The sequence below is a fragment of the Mustela nigripes genome, chromosome X (genome assembly GCF_022355385.1).
Source record: "Mustela nigripes isolate SB6536 chromosome X, MUSNIG.SB6536, whole genome shotgun sequence".
NCBI classification, from domain to species: Eukaryota; Metazoa; Chordata; class Mammalia; order Carnivora; family Mustelidae; genus Mustela; species Mustela nigripes.
The window spans coordinates 41,242,676-41,257,778 of record NC_081575.1 but is presented as its reverse complement, the minus strand read 5'-3'; the positions used below and the strand labels follow the sequence as shown (position 1 = coordinate 41,257,778).

The following is a 15,103-nucleotide window of genomic DNA, read 5'->3' as shown; positions in this document are numbered from 1 at the left end:
TTGTACATAAATTTGCAAAAGGTTTTTGTGTCTGCCCATGCACATAAGAACATGCTTCTACAAATCCTGAAGAAGCAGTTGATGAAATATATTTACCTCAATAGTATGTTAGCTATACAAAATTAACGTAGGAGTTGATTTTCTCTCTTTGATCTGACAATTGTTCTATAATGTATATCTGAAAAAAAATAGTTGCTCTTCTAACACTGTGGATCCAATTACAAAATAAAGGGCACACCAAATATACTTTAGTCTGTTTTTCATTTCTTCTTTTATAAGGTGAGGGAATAAGCCTTTTGTATTATCTTCTAGCCATCTAGAATCTGCCAAAAATGATTTGTGTGTAAGAGACATCTTGACAGTTTTATTACTCTCAATATAGGGTTAGATTTTAGAGAAGAAAATAACAAAAGGGACTGTCTATTAGGAGAAACTGGCAGCTCAATTAAAATTAGAACATAGTTACCTAAGAACAAGGAACAGTTTTATTATAGGGTAAGTTGTTAACGAAGTGAAAATGCATCATTTAAAATAAACATAGCACCTGAAGTTAATAAAATATTGTATGTCAACTATACTTCAATAAAAAGAACTATAAAATAATAAAATAAAATAAACATAGCAAAAAGAAGCAGAGGAATAAGTAAAAATTTTAGTTTTCCCTTAAATGCAGAATCTATGAATATGATAAGAGGCAGCATAAAAGGATAGAGGTTAACTATTTTGAGTTGAAAATAAACATACACATGAGGCATACTAAATCTTCTAGCACTCTGTGTAGAATATATGAAAAATTATGTCTATATGATCTCATTGTGAATGTAAATTGTATATTGTAAGATCATTTTTCATTTTAACTGTTTAGTCCTCTCCTTTCTATTATCCCTAGGTTGCTCTTCTTTATATTAATGTATTGTTATATGTATATATGTAAGCATACAGACCCAGATACAAACAAATGTATTCAAATTATAGAAAGGTTTAACCTTAAGCTTTAAAATATTGTTAACTTCTCAAAATATTATAAGGTGATGCATATACCATATTGATTTTACTATCTTAATTTGAATTAAAGTGAATATTTTTATATGTAAAACTCTAATAAAATTATTGCATTGCAACTTGGTATGTTTGATGCTTTGTGTCTGTGGATTTTGCTTTTCTTTGGAATTTTCCAGGTATCAAAAATATTCACTTATTATTTTTGAAGTCTCAAAGTCAACTAGAGAACTTGGAAATTAAGTCGACATTAAAAAAACCACAATCATTGCCATTAAAATTTTGGCTTTGTAGTATTTCACTGAAAACCTATATTATAATACAATCCAAATGGAAAAACTGTAGGTCCACATATTTTGTAGCATTGTCTGAAGTTGGCAAGAACCAATACTTTTGTAAAAACTTGACTTAATATAATTCAGTTTCTCATTATTATCTTAAACATTTAATGAGTAATGGCAACTTCCATAAGCAGCAAAGTCAGTTACATAGGCAATCTAGGAAGTTCAGATTAGTCTTTTATAATATTATAATCCCAAACAATGCAAATCAAGGAGAAAACACGTGGGAGAACTTAGGCGGGTTATGTGTTCCATAAAGCAGACTATTCTACGTATTTTTTTATTGTCACCACTGTATAAAATTTGATGAAACTCCCCAGTTTGTATTTTTATAAAGTATATAGTATATTAGAGTACAAATGATTTTTATAACCATTTTAAAGTATTTATAAATAAATGCTTATAAATAAGATGAAAAGAAATGAATTTTGGATATTTACTTCCTAGGTCAGACTAGGTGGTCTTATTTGTGCTCTGGAGTATACGTATCTCTCTCTGTAGAGATTATTTCTCCACTACCTGTTTAGTCATGCCACTCTGCTACCAAAAGCCCTAAATGTTCTCTGTTCAACTTTAGGGGATCATGTCGAACATTTCCCAAAATATTAGTCCCAATTTATACTCCAGGAGTGTACAAACCTTTAGTTTCTCCTAATCGTCACCTATACTTGGTATATTCAATATTTTAAATTTTGGTATGTTTATTTTTTAATGTTCCACTGGCTTCTTTTTAAAGCATTTTTTAATACTGAAAAAAATTACAAAATAATACCAAAAACAATAAAAGAGCAACCCTCAGAGTAGAATCTTTTCATTCTTAATAACAGTTTCTCAAGGTCTTCCCATTTTAAATAACAAAGTTTATCAGTTCTCTGTTGTCAATTGTTTCAAAAAACAATGTTTCTTAGTATTATGTCCTTGATAAACAACAGAACTGATTCTGCAATTTTGCAAAACTTCTCACGAACAGAAACTGTTTTTAGAGAATTGCAGTATTGAGAAGCATTGGTTTCTGACATTATATTAGAGCTCTTGAGAGAATGTGCTGTTAGAAATCATATCAGATATTATACGACCAAAATAAATGGACTTTAATCTGGGAGAGATCAAAATGCTTTGTATGCTAAAAGAGCCTCAGGAAAAGCTGACCAGCATTTTCTCCCACTTCTGTTAAGGCTAAACAAATTTTTCTTGCTTGCCCAGTAATGTATTCCCATTCTTTTTGGCATTATTATAACTTTGAGGTTAAAGATACGTAAGTCTCTACCTACAATTGTCACATCTTAGAAATAATGAACAAATTGCAACAACAACAAAATAAATAAAATAGCAGATGAAACCAAAATTCAGAAACCAAAATTCAGCTTTATTCAGAGGGGAAAGTGAATTGCAGAGTACTGCTCATTAGGAGAGTGAAATGAAACTAACAGAACCCAAGATTGGAGCAAACTATCCATCAGCCTAGAGGCCTTTCTAGTCTAGAAGTAGAACCTTCAAGGTGCACCATTTATGCTTTCTTCACAGGAAAATGAATATTGGGGATAAGGAAGAACATTGCTAATTTCTTATGGCTTTTACCAGTTTCTCTACCCTGGTATTCATTTCTTTCTTATTGAAATATAAGAACCAGCTTAGGGATATTTTTGTTTATCCAGTCATATGCATTGAAAAACATTTCTATGTTTGTGGTTGATTTTTTTTTTTTTTTTACTTTGGCTTATTGTGATTTTACTATTGATACACATATTTTTTTCAATTTTGGTATAACCAGATTTTGTTTCAGGATTTTGTTTAGAAATGGCTTAAGGAAAGAAGTATTAGACCTAAATCAAAGAAAAAATAGATACATTATGTCCCAGATTCAAATACAAAATTGTAAATTATTAATTCTACCTAAAATAAAGTATTCATTCATATCAATCCCAATCAAGACGCAGCATTCTTTCATAGTGGAGCTTGACTAGCAGGTTTCAAATTTACCAGAGACAAAGTATAAGAGAAGGTCTGAAAAAAAATATGCGAGGAGAATTTTAATGCATCTTTACTTATGAAAAAAAAAATTTGCTACTTCTATTTCTTTTCTTTTTTGTTGTCAGGAAGTCACCCACCTTAGGGATTTGAATGGAAACTGAACAGACATATGTTGCCATTATGCTTCAAAATTCTTTAAAAGGACCCAATTCTTTCTGTTAACTGTATTGCTGTTTAACTTGTGATTCTCCTCCCTCTAAATGAGGGAAGGACCTCCTGCTTTCTCCATCACAGAGAAGGGGCGGAGCATTCTCTAGAAGCTTGGATGTAAGCTGTGCCTGGGCAGTCTTGGAGGAGGAGCCGCATTACATACAGACTTGGAGGCTTCCGCCCTGAAGAGAAGAAGCTTGGAGGTAATGGCTGTCGTAAAAGCCAGTTATTTTCGGTGATTTCTGGAAACTTTCGAGTAAAGGTGAGAAAAGAAGGGACTGCTGCTTTGGAGTGGAGAGAAAGAAGTGTCGTTTCGTGGGGGTCGTTGTTTCTATGAGGGAATTAATGCCTGAATTTTGTATTCCTTCAGATATTTTAAAAGTCCACATTTTGAAAGTGGGGGAGGTGGTGATCAGATTACACCTGCGGGAAAAATACTTCATGAGGTGCCCAAAACTAACTTCTGAATAGTGCATTTTAGGTTTCAGATGAAAAGCAGTGGTAACAAGGGATGAATGATGAAACAAATGTTGAGAAATAAATCTTTCTTATTTAGAAAAAAAAAAAAAAGATTGTGATAGTCCCAAATGAAAAATGAAGTTAGTTGGGGTGTTGGCTTTTCATATTACTTTGATTGTATTGTGTTTCTAACAAATATTACTGTTGTGAAGGAGTTTATATAGTAATGTATAACTGTGGGGATTTAAATAGTTCTGAAAATTAGGAGTTTGGTTGTCAGTGGATTCTCAATGCCTTAGAAGAATTGCTTTTTTGTGGAAGTTCAGAGGACTGTCTTTGTCTACATCCCTACCTAGCTATCAGAAGAATATGTGTTCCTATTTTTACTAAAATCTGAAAAATATTAAGCTAAGGAAAAATGGGCTTATGTTAATATAACAACAAACAGTATGTCTAGTAGTTAAAGATGTCTAGGAGAAAAAAGAAAGGAAATTTTCCACTTCTTTCTTCCACATTTCACTTAGCATGTAGTACCTGTCTCAGCATAAATAAGAGAATTTTTTTAAAGATTTTATTTATTTATTTGACAGAGATCACAAGTAGGCAGAGAGGCAGGCAGAGAGAGAGGGGGAAGCAGGCTCCTTGCAGAGCAGAGAGCCCAATGTGGGACTTGATCCCAGGACCCTGGGAATCATGACCTGAGCCGAAGGCAGAGGCTTTAACCCACTGAGCCACCCAGGCGCCCCGAGAATTTTAAAACATGGTGGAGAAACCTACCTTCCCCAAAATGTATAAATATACATAAACATGGAAAAATCTTCAAATATATGGGTGAATAAATGTAATCTCAGATGGTACATCCTAGTGTATCTATGATGAGGGGAACAACCAAAGGGATTAGACTCAAATGCAAGCAGTAAACAACTCAGTGGTTGAAGTAATGATGGTCTATATTTTCTTCTTTGGACTTTACTTATCTTTAGAGTTTTTTGGAAACACATAATGGAGCTGAGAGGGAGCAGTCTGTTTTGTTACAGATATTTAAATAGACACCACACACACTCCATTGTCTTTACCTGGAGGTGGATCTGAGAAGGCTGGTTATCTGGTTGCTTGGGCTTTTCTTACAATTCCAGATATTTAGACTCTTGTCCAGACTTTGGTTCAAGTAGAAGGTATGTATTTGTATTTTTATGTACTCTTGAGAAATAATTCAAAAAATTAATGTTTAAAACATATTATAGAATAGTCACATAGGATAGTGCATCCATAATGTTGAATACTATGCAACTGTAAAAAGAATGAGCTAATACAATGAGCTAAATAATAATAAAAAAAGATGTCCATGGTATATTCCAAAAATAAATTGCAAAATGACCTTTATTATATTAATACATTATATGCCAGAAAAATCTGGAAATATGCATGCCACCTTATTAATTGGGGATATAGGTATTGTTGGAGAGAGAGAACATTTCAGTCTTCTGTATATCATATTTCTCCATTTAAAAAATCTTACTTTGAAAATAGTAAGCTTGAATAATTCTAATTATGAGAAAAATGAGATCAAATTTTAGAAATATAGACAACTCTTGTAACAGTAATTCACAAAAAAGTGATGTGGGAAAATATCGATGTGGAGAGACGATCAAGCATGTTCTTGTTTAAAAAGCATGCATATGTATAAATATCTGTAGGAAAAATCTAGAAATATGGAGAGAAAAACCTTATATTTTGACCATTATTGTGGAGGTTTGTTTTCTTTGAAAAATTAAAAGATGAAGAGATACAATATGTATGGGAGATATTATAATAAAGACATTAAAATGAGGAATTGTTATTCCATTTTTGCCTAACACAATTCTTAAATCGAGGATGAAAAAGTATGGAAGCCTAGGAAGGCCACTGTCTGGATAACTAGTTCCCACCCTTCCCCACTAAGGATCCAGGTATCTGCAGTTCTCTTTCTAGTCATTAGATGGCTCTTGCCCGGTGTCTTAAATTTTCTTCATGCAACCATTTTTATGAAGTGGACAAACAAAGCAATGAAACATATTTTTCATTAGCAGGTGATGAGACAGTATGTACAGTGTGATTGCAGTTCTGCTGAAATTTTTCATAGGTGCAGAAAAAGCACCCACACTAAGACTGATGTAAGAATTCAAACAGAATGCATTTTTTTTAAAAGATAGCTACAGAGATTTAGATATAGAAGATGGACAGCAACTATTATTTCCCTTCTTGCCTGTACCCAGATCATACTTTTCATGAGAGAGCTCATTTCATCACGAAGCAAATAACAACTGTATCATAGAGAGCATTTCAAATAATAACCAAAAGGGTGATAAACATGGCATCTGCATAGTAGATGAAATTTCACCTCATTTCCTATGTTTCAGAATGACCCTCATGCTGCAGTTTTGGTAGGGAAGTTTCTTTCCACCTTTTCTATTGAATTGGTTTGATTCCCTGTCTCCTTTGGGACAGTCTAGGTTAATATCAAAGATACACGTGACCTAGGGAATCTGCATGTGATGCCCATTGAGCCCCAGAAAGGCAGTGTGACCTCGGAAGTACTGAGCAGGGAGAAGGCTCTGCTGGACAAGCAGCTGGAGTGACAATCAAGACAGCCAGATCACAGGACCAGATCCTCTACGATCCACGTTGACATTGGGTAAGGCTCCTCCCATTCCATGAACTATTTCATGAAAATGTGTTGAGAACCTAGGGTATGTGATGCGTTTGCTTCCTGCTGTATCCATAGCATTTTGAATTAAAAGCTGCATTTCATACTAAAATTATGTTAGGTTGTGAATTAGCAGTACAATTTATTTTGTTTGCTATTCTGTAATTAAGAGTCATAGCTTCTCATTTGGGGAAAAAAATCTCTTGTGTTAAACCACTGTGAAGGAAATTGTGCAAGAATCTATTCAGGCATCTACCTGAGGTTTTAGCCAATGGTCTGACTCTCCATTCCTTGACAGCTAGGTTGTCATCACCACATACTACATAACATAGTTACAAATATAATTTTAAAACCTGCTTAAGGTCTTCTGACCCTCCTTACATAGACATCTGTATACTCTCTTGAATAGTAGCTTATAATGGTTTAGCACATTTAATTCTTTCCCAACAGCCATCAGGAATCTCTCTCTCTTGAAGTCATACTCTTAATGAGGTTGGTGCTGAATCTTACCCCCTGTATCCATGAGATCTTTGTTTGCTTTGGACAGGTGGAACAGCACTAGCAGTATAGAAAACGCAAAGACGCACATTCCCTCATGATAATCCAGTGGAGTCCAAAAGGTCCAAATTGTCCAGGAACACAAATAATGTCCCTGACACTGGCTAAGCCTCTCCTGCACTCATTCCCTTCTTATACTACAATAGAAATAATAAAGACAGGATATTAGGTTTGTTATTGTAATCTTTCTTCTCTGTTTTTGTTCCTCTCTCCCAAAACATGTTCCATGTCTCTCACCTCTGCTGATATTATTTATTCTTCTGATTTTTATCTTATCTTCATTCTCATTGTCCACATTCTTTCTTGTTAGCAAAGTAAACTTTGTGTCTGATCCCTTTTCTTCTCTGCCATGTTTTAATCTAATTCAGTTTTCACTCATGGAACATATTTTATTCAGGCTCTTTTGTGAAGTTTCAGGATAAGAGGCTATAGAAGGTGAGAACCATTTACTAGCCCTAATAAGAAGAGTTAAGGATTCTTTAAAAACACTGCTTTTCTAGAAAACCAGGCAACTAAAACCATATCAGTGGCATAAGGTTTTTCCTAGCATATTGTGTATCTATTGATTGATTTCTTGTCTCTATCTGGCTGCACTGATGGAGCAGGAGAAAATTCAGTTTCTCGGTGGTTAAATTGGACTTCTTTTGCCCCGTTTCCGGTACTTCCTATCTCATCTGTCTCTTACTGCACACTTAGGTAATAAACTCTTTTTTATTGTACCATTAAATATGATTTAATATTTAGACAACCTAGGTTAGTATCAGAGATAGATGTGACTCATGTGTCTTTCTTAACTATGCTATCTAGTGTAGGGAGATGACAACTTAGCATAGTTGTCAAGGATTTGATATATTTCTCTCTGCTGAACTAATAAAGGTCTCAAACCCACAACTGTCTGCCTGCATGCCTTGCCTGTTCAAACCCTTCAAAAACATGACTCTGTCATAATGCCTCCATGACAGATTTTTAAAAGAAGGACATTGGATTCTGCCAATAGAAATCCGTATCTCCTCACTGAAGACCACTTGACATCCTTTATTCAGAGTGGCTAGCTGAATAATTTTGACCCATTCTGACCCAGCTGTTATGTGTCTCTGGAAGAATGATGGCTTCTTCTTTCTTTAGAGTCCCCAGTGCAGATAGTTTTCTTTCTCTTGTTTGCTAATTACAGGAAGAGCTGTGTCATACTGCAGCTCTGTTATTCCAGCCTGAATAATCAGAGGTAGCAGGAGGTAGCAGTTGTGTTTACTTGTTCACTGTGATAATGGATGAGGTTGTAGGGGGTCTCACCAAATTTACTTACATTTTATATGTTACTTGTGTTTTATAACCTAGCAAAACATTATGTTAAGAGAACTAACCCCCTGAAAGATCCATTGGCACTGTGTAGGTTTTAGCACTTCCTGGGAAATAGCACTCTAAGTTAAAAATCTAAATTTAAGTCTTACTTTATGGACTGTATTGTGCACACAAAAGCTCAGTGAAAGAAGATAGAGAAACAATTTTCTCATATTGAATTAGAAGTAGCAAACAAGAAAAGCACAAGAACAAGGAGTTGCCAAATGTAAATAAGGATGGAATGAACTGGGGCGTTTCTCTACATAAATGACTGATTTTTCAGCCCCTGCCCTGGAATAGCTGTATCTTCAGGGGAAGATACTGCCAAGCCCTTCAACACAAAAGAGATATGTCATCTACCGCATAACCAAGTGAATGCTATCATGCAGATATGGTCAGTGCAAAAACATAGTGCAGAAAAATATTTTTTAAAATTTGTGTTGATGTGTGAATATACGTCAAAGATGGAGAGTTCATAGATAAGTCTGATAGTTATGAAAGTGGTTGTAGTTCACCAGTGTGTTCCCCAGAACTGACAGGAAATTGAGCAACGCTCACTCTGGGGTTACATTTATCAATTTCCTCGCAATCTGAAGGTAAATGACATCATTTCTGGTTCAGCCAAAGACTCGGGATTCCAAGCCCAGGAGGCAGTGAATACTGGTGGAGAAAGAACACATCCTTTTGTTTGGGAGTCAAACAGACTTTGGCTTTAATTGTTTTGCCCTCTTCCCAGCTTCATGACCTTGCCCAAGAGCCAAAGTGCCCATTTCCTCATTTTCTGGTCAACTGTCCATTGTATCATTTCTTCGTGTCTTTGTAAGTGAAATTAGGTAGAAAAATCTCATTGCTGTTTACATTTGCGTTTCTTTGATTATTAGGGAAGGTGAATATCCTTCATGTATCATTTACTTTTAATTTTTATTTTGATTGGGTTTTGAGAAGCCCCACTGAATAGCACTTTCCTTTCTCCACAGAACAAATTGATATAAAACCAGTAAAGTTTCAGGTGGGAGCCCAAATATCAGCTCTTGTACAATGGCAAGATAAGTTGCAGGGCATTGATTATTGTGAGAATCAAGTGAGCCTTATAACACCACATTTAAACAAATCTACCCAACAGCCTAGAGGTTTGCAGCTGCACAAAAAGGAGAGAGAAACACGTAGTTAAATTACTTGAGCTTACTCACAGGAAGTAAATAGGAGCAGGGTAGAACTACCCCCACAGAATATTGTAGATTGCTGAGCTCCTGGGTGACTCAGTTGGTTAAGCGACCAGCCTTGGCTCAGATCATAATCCTGGAATCTCAGAAACAAGTTCCACATCGGGGTCCCTGCTGAGCAGGGAGCCTGCTTCTCCCTTTTAACATCTCTCTCCCTCTCAGAAATAAATAAAATATTCAAAAAAAGAATATTGTGAATTGCCTATTTATACCTTTGCTTATTTTTTTCCATTCTGCTGTTTGGTCTTACTAATTTGGAAGCTCTACTTTAGATGAGAGGTTTTTTTTTTAATTGAAAATGGTTTTGTGAAGTTTGTCATCCTGTTTTCAACTTTGTTTTTTCCATGTTTTTTTTTTTTTTATTTCAGTATATTCGGATACAGATCTCTTTTCTTTAAAGATTTTGATGTTTTATGTCTAAGGAATGACTGCACTTGAAAAAACTAGAAAACATTCTGAACGATAAATGAGACATGCCATGTCCCAGGTCCAGAGAAATAAAATTACAGAGATATAATTCTTCACAAATTAATGTATTCATTCACGGCGATCAGAAACAAGAATCTAACAGGTCTTTTTAATGGACAATGACCAGCTGGGTATTAAAATCTGGTAGAAATAAGGTGCCAGAAAAGGCAAGAAAAATATGCAAGAGCTATTTTTAACTGGATCTTTATTTTATGATAAAGGGATTTGCTAAGTCTTTTCAGGAAATCACCTTACCCCTGTGGTTTGAATGGAAATTAAAGAGACACATGTTGCCATTTCACTTTCAAGTCTTTTAAAAATGAACGTTTTTCCCCTTTAAGTGAATTTCAGTTAACTTGGCGATTCTCCTCCCTCTAATTGAGGGAAAGGCCCCCTACTTTCCCCATCACAGGGAGGGGGCGGAGCATTCTCTGAGAAGCTTGAAGTGAGCTGTGCCGGGCCAGTCTTGGGGGAGGGGCTGTGTTTCACGAGGCTGCAGCTGACAAGAAGCTTCAAGGTAATGGCTGTCTTAAAGCTAGTTATTTTCTGGGAATTTCTTCGGGCTTTTGTGTTATGGTGGAAAAAAAAAAAACAAAACCGACAACAGACGTTATTGCCTGGGAAAGGTGGGAATGGAATAAATATGGTTTGGGGAGAATTGCTGTTACTGTGACAGAATCAATCCCATGAAAATTTAGTTTCTCTCAATATTTTATGAAGTCCACAGTGTGAGAATGGGTGATCAGATTACAGCTTCTAAATTAAGACCAGTGAGGCAAGCTGTTCATGTTAATTTTTACATGGCATTCCATGTTTCTATTTTTGTTACAGATTGTATTATGTTTTGATGTAAACATTTATTATTCTACACAAAAAGTAACTAATAGAAAAATATAAGCATAAAAAGTGATTGACAAGTACAAACACAAATATAAATGTATGTGAACGAATGTGGGAGGGATTCAGATATGCTGTTGAGTGACAACATTTGTGTAAAATATATGCATTTTCCTTAAAGAGAACTAGACTCCCATGTTAACAGTCAGCATCTCTGAAGTGTTCAGATTACTGAGGATTTCAAAATACATTTTTATTTGGATTAGCATTTTTAGAATTGCTTTATTTCATGATTATTTTTATAATGAGAAGAGCACAGTATATAATTTATATATATACTGAGACGCTGCAACAGTATACCTGTTTGGTTTCAGACACATAAACATTCACAGACACGACAGACATGCAAACATACCCCTCTTGTCTTCTGCCAATAGTGGAAATTTTCCTGGACCTGATCAAGCTCATAGCCTGGTTGCTCTGTTGGCTACCGCCCTGCATGTGTCCTCCTTGCAACTCATTCTTTCAGACCACAGGTATGGCTGTGGTCAGCAAGAACTATTTTTCTATATCTTTTAAGTCTATTCAGGGGGTTTGGTTTATTTCTGTTAGCAGTTTTAAAAATATCATGTGACAAGGTGCATCCACAGAATTGAATGCTATATAGCTGACAGATGAAGTATCAACATGTAGTGATTTGTAAAAAAAAAAAAAATGTCTGAGAAGTAGTATTAGGTGAAAATGGAAATTGTAGAATGGCAAGCACTATATTATGTCATTTAAAGATAAAAGACTGCCTTAATGCTCTATGTCTAACAAAATCACCAAAAAATATAAGGCTGCCTGCTAATGGGATTGTGTGGTTGGAGGCATAAGACAGTCTTTACTATCTTTATGTAAAAATAATTCTTAATATATATTTAGTCATTTTTTAACAGTAGCAGAAAAAAGTTTGAGATAAAATGTTACAAATTAGGGGGGAAATTACATTTAAAATCATTCATAATCAATGAAAATACTTATTGATATGGGAAAACTTTCAAACCATGTGCTTGAGCATGGTGAAAAGCTGGTCTGAAATAAAGATTATGGAAAAATATTTAGGAAAAAATAATACTAATTATTTTTCTAGAATTACACTTTCTTTTTATAAATCATCTTTTCAGTTTTCAGTAACTATGCAATTTTTATCAGCCCATTAGAAGTAAAGACATAGCATTCAATGTTTTGCATAATGCATAACAAAACTCTAAATTTGAGCATGGTATATTCTAGAAGCCTGAGAAAATTGCTGGCTTGGCAGCATGTAGTTCCCACCCTTCCATAAGAAGGTTCTGGTAGTAATAGAGTGCAGTTCTGGCACTGGTCACAAGATGGCGCTTGCCAGACTCTCCAAATTTTCTCCAAGCAACTATTTTTATGGAGTGTGCAAACAAAGACATGAAATGTATTTTGTATTACCAGACTATGAAACGGCACGTAGAGTATGATTATAGCTTCGTTGAAGAAAACTGCGTGTCCAGAAGAAAAAGCCCCACATGAGAACTGATAGGAGAACTCAAAATGAAAGCAATTTTTTAAAGTAACTACATAGAATTCGGCCTATAGAAAACAGAAGGCAATTGTTATTTCTCTTCTCTTTTGTCCTCACCTTACCTTTTCTTAATAAAGATGATATCAACATGAAGCAAATAACAACTGTATCACAGATAACATTTCAATAATAACCAAAAAGGTAATAAACATGGCATCTACATTGTAGATGAAATTTCCTCATTTCCTGTGTTTCAGAATGACCCTCATGCTGAAGTTTTGGTAGGGAAGTTTCTTTCCACCTTTTCCATTGAATTGGTTTGATTCCCTGTCTCCTTTGGGACAGTCTAGGTTAATATCAAAGATACACGTGACCTGGGGAATCTGCATGTGATGCCCATTGAGCCCCAGAAAGGCAGTGTGACCTCGGAAGTACTGAGCAGGGAGAAGGCTCTGCTGGACAAGCAGCTGGAGTGACAATCAAGACAGCCAGATCACAGGACCAGATCCTCTACGATCCACGTGACATTGGGTAAGACTCTTCCCATTTCATGTTAAAACATGGTTCCAAGTTGAGAATATGCAGTACAATTTTTTTTTTTTCCTAGCTCGGGAGCCATAGCATTTTAAATTTTAAATCATATATTCTAGTGTTAGGAAAGAATTATCTTAAACTTCTAGAAAGGAATTATATAAATGGAAATCTACTTATGGAAGACTTGCAGGTTTCTGCCAACTGCTTGACTCTCAAGAAATCTTTGAAAACTACCCTAGTCACTAGGTAGCTATGGTAGCCATTCCAAATATCTAACTTCTAAGCTCATCTTCTTGATGAGGTCATTGTGCTATTGTCTGAATCCAGGAGACACAAACCCCAGTATCTACGTCTGATTGCCTTGGGTAGATAGGGCAGCACTGGCAGCTTTAAAAAGTTAAGATTACCCTAGGGGCACCTGGGTGGCTCAGTTGGTTAAGCATCCAACTCTTGATTTCAGCTCAGGTCATTGACTTAGGGTGGTGATCTCTGGGTCATGAAACCAAGCCCTGCATCAGGCTCCGCTCAGCGGGCATCTGCGTCTCTCCCTCTCCCTCTGCGACTCCACCCTGGCTGTGTGCTCTGTCTATATATATAAGGTAAATAAATAAATCATTTTTTAAAAAGCTAAGATTACCCTAGAATAAACCTCAAGAGGCCCCAACGTACCAAAACATCCAATAATAGAAATGGTCTCCCTGACACATTCCCCAACACCCCCATCTCCTACCATACACACCCTCATTCATTTCTTTTATGTAATAGCTATAATAAGTATTACATAGTAGGACATTAGAGAATTACTTCTCATTCATTGAATTTTCACATATTTTCCCCCAACCACATTTCTTTGGTGCCAGGCATATATTCATCTTTTTGTATGTCTTCTCCATTTTCATTGTCCACCTTCCTTCTCCTTTGACAGAAGAAATCCTTTTGCTTATTCTCTTTTCTCTTCACCTTGTCTTTAGTGACTATTTTCTTACTCCCTCATTTATGTGAATATTTCTTATCTCCCATTCAAAATCAATTACTAGCCTTCCTCACAAGTTTTCAGGAGGTTTAAGCACTGAATGCAAAAAAATTATTTGTAGCCCTGAGGCAATAGAGGCCTCTAAAATCACAGTTTTTGTGGTTAGCTGGGCAGTCAGACACAGCCCAATGACCTAAGGATTTTTCTAAATGATTCAGAGTTCACTGATTGATTTCTAGTCTATATCCAGATATACCAATCAATCACACACATGTTCAGATCTTCAGTGATTCATTTTGAACTTCTTTTATTTTGCCTTTCTGATGTTCTTACCTACTCCTTGCTTCGCACTTCAACTGTTACTGAACATTTACAAATGATTTTAACCAGTCCCTTTTTTTATTAATTCCAAGAAGATTGTAGTAAAGCTCTGTTTACTACATGCTCTAATGATAAAGTTGTGACATTCTCATCAACCTTTATTTTATTTCTTTTAATATATTTTCCATTCCATCATTCTGAATCTTAATTTCCTAGCAGCTTCAGCCATTGGCACCATGTAGGTATTAGCATTACCTGGGGAATACAAAATCTCCAGACATGGCAGCTTTATCTTCTTGTGATCTCTAGGTCACTGATGGTACTTTTTTCTTTTTTCGCCTCTCTGTCTGTTCACATACATTTGGCCAGAGATTATGAAATCTTTTTGTCTCTGGCCTTGATTCATTCTCTGGCTAGCCTTTTTCTTACCTGGCATATTCATTCTTAGCAAACTTTCTTCTGATGTTCTTCCTCTTCAGGTGGGCTGACGTTCAGCCAAAGAACATTAATAATAAGATTTTAACTTTGTTTATCACCAGTTTCTGTTATTTGTTTGTGCCTATGCCTTAGGGGTCATTCGATATTTTGTATATCCATGAATTATCTATAATTCCTTGCTTTACCAGTGCTCATGGCTCCCTCATGGTTTTT

At 35.5% G+C, this 15,103-nt stretch overlaps 1 protein-coding gene across 4 annotated transcripts in view; it reads left to right on the top strand.

Annotated features, from left to right (window-relative positions):
- The first annotated feature begins 3,689 nt into the window (after positions 1-3,689).
- Positions 3,690-15,103, top strand: part of PWWP3B (PWWP domain containing 3B) — a 28,963-nt gene continuing 17,549 nt past the window's right edge. Inside the window, exons 1-3 of one of the 4 annotated variants that reach the window (XM_059386236.1) lie at positions 3,690-3,783; positions 6,473-6,654; positions 12,970-13,155. The gene's annotated coding sequence lies outside the window, so the exon portion shown is untranslated. Of the gene's footprint in view, positions 3,784-6,467; positions 6,655-10,619; positions 10,771-12,969; positions 13,156-15,103 lie in introns of those variants that run through there. The other 3 variants (XM_059386235.1, XM_059386237.1, XM_059386238.1) reach the window with 3 other exon arrangements.